The sequence below is a fragment of the Cyprinodon variegatus genome, unplaced genomic scaffold (assembly GCF_000732505.1).
Source record: "Cyprinodon variegatus isolate N-32 unplaced genomic scaffold, C_variegatus-1.0 Scaffold1410, whole genome shotgun sequence".
Taxonomy (NCBI): domain Eukaryota; kingdom Metazoa; phylum Chordata; class Actinopteri; order Cyprinodontiformes; family Cyprinodontidae; genus Cyprinodon; species Cyprinodon variegatus.
Window position 1 is genome coordinate 81262 of NW_015151863.1, and position 884 is coordinate 82145.

Sequence of the window (884 nt, forward strand, 5' to 3'; positions counted from 1 at the left end):
GTTGAACTGGGAGCTGCTTCACTATCTGCTGCAGCAGCCGTCAGATCAGACCATCACTGTCAACCTGAAGAAGAAGAACAGCTTCTTACAGGAGAAAGCTGCAGACCTGCTGCCCTTTCTGCACAGGATGGTGCTTCAAAGGTGGAGGTTATGATTCTTCTAATGAATCATCAGCAGCTTCTGGTTCCTGGAACTAACCACAGTGTTGTTGTGGATCCTCTGCTTCCAGGCCCAGCCCCAGCTTTGTAAGGACTTCCATCAGAGAGATCTTCAGAGCTCTCAGCAGTCACATGATACCTGGTTTGCTGAGGTCACTGGATCATGTGATCAACCTGAGCTGCACAGAGCTGGAGTTGGAGGACTGTGCTGCTCTGCTCTTCATCCTCAGACACAGTGATGGAGTTAAACTGAAGCTGCTGTGGAGCTCCATCCCAGCAGAGGGAATCCAGTCCATCCTCCATCTGCTGCACAAAGTTTCTGATCTCAGGTCAGAAGTTAAAGCCTGTTGCTTAGGAATACAGACCATAATTAATAGTGTTGCCCGATCCAGCACTAAAATGATGGTATAGGTATCAGCGAGTACCGACGAATAGGGCACCGATACCATTCTGAGAGCCAAAAGTTTATTCAAATATTGTCACCTGTAGTGCAGGCGACTCACTAGCTTTGAACCTCGAAGTTCTTTAAGATGCGACACATAAAAGAAATAAAAAGTTTTGAATCAGAAACTTTAAAATTCCCATGTGCCGATCAAAAGACTGTGATGCTCCTAAGGCTCGCAGCTTCTGCTCTGACTTTCTTTGTGTGTCCAGAAAGTTTCACACCAAACTAGCAGCCCATCAAATGCACCACAGTAGCTAATAAAAATATATTTAACAAAATAC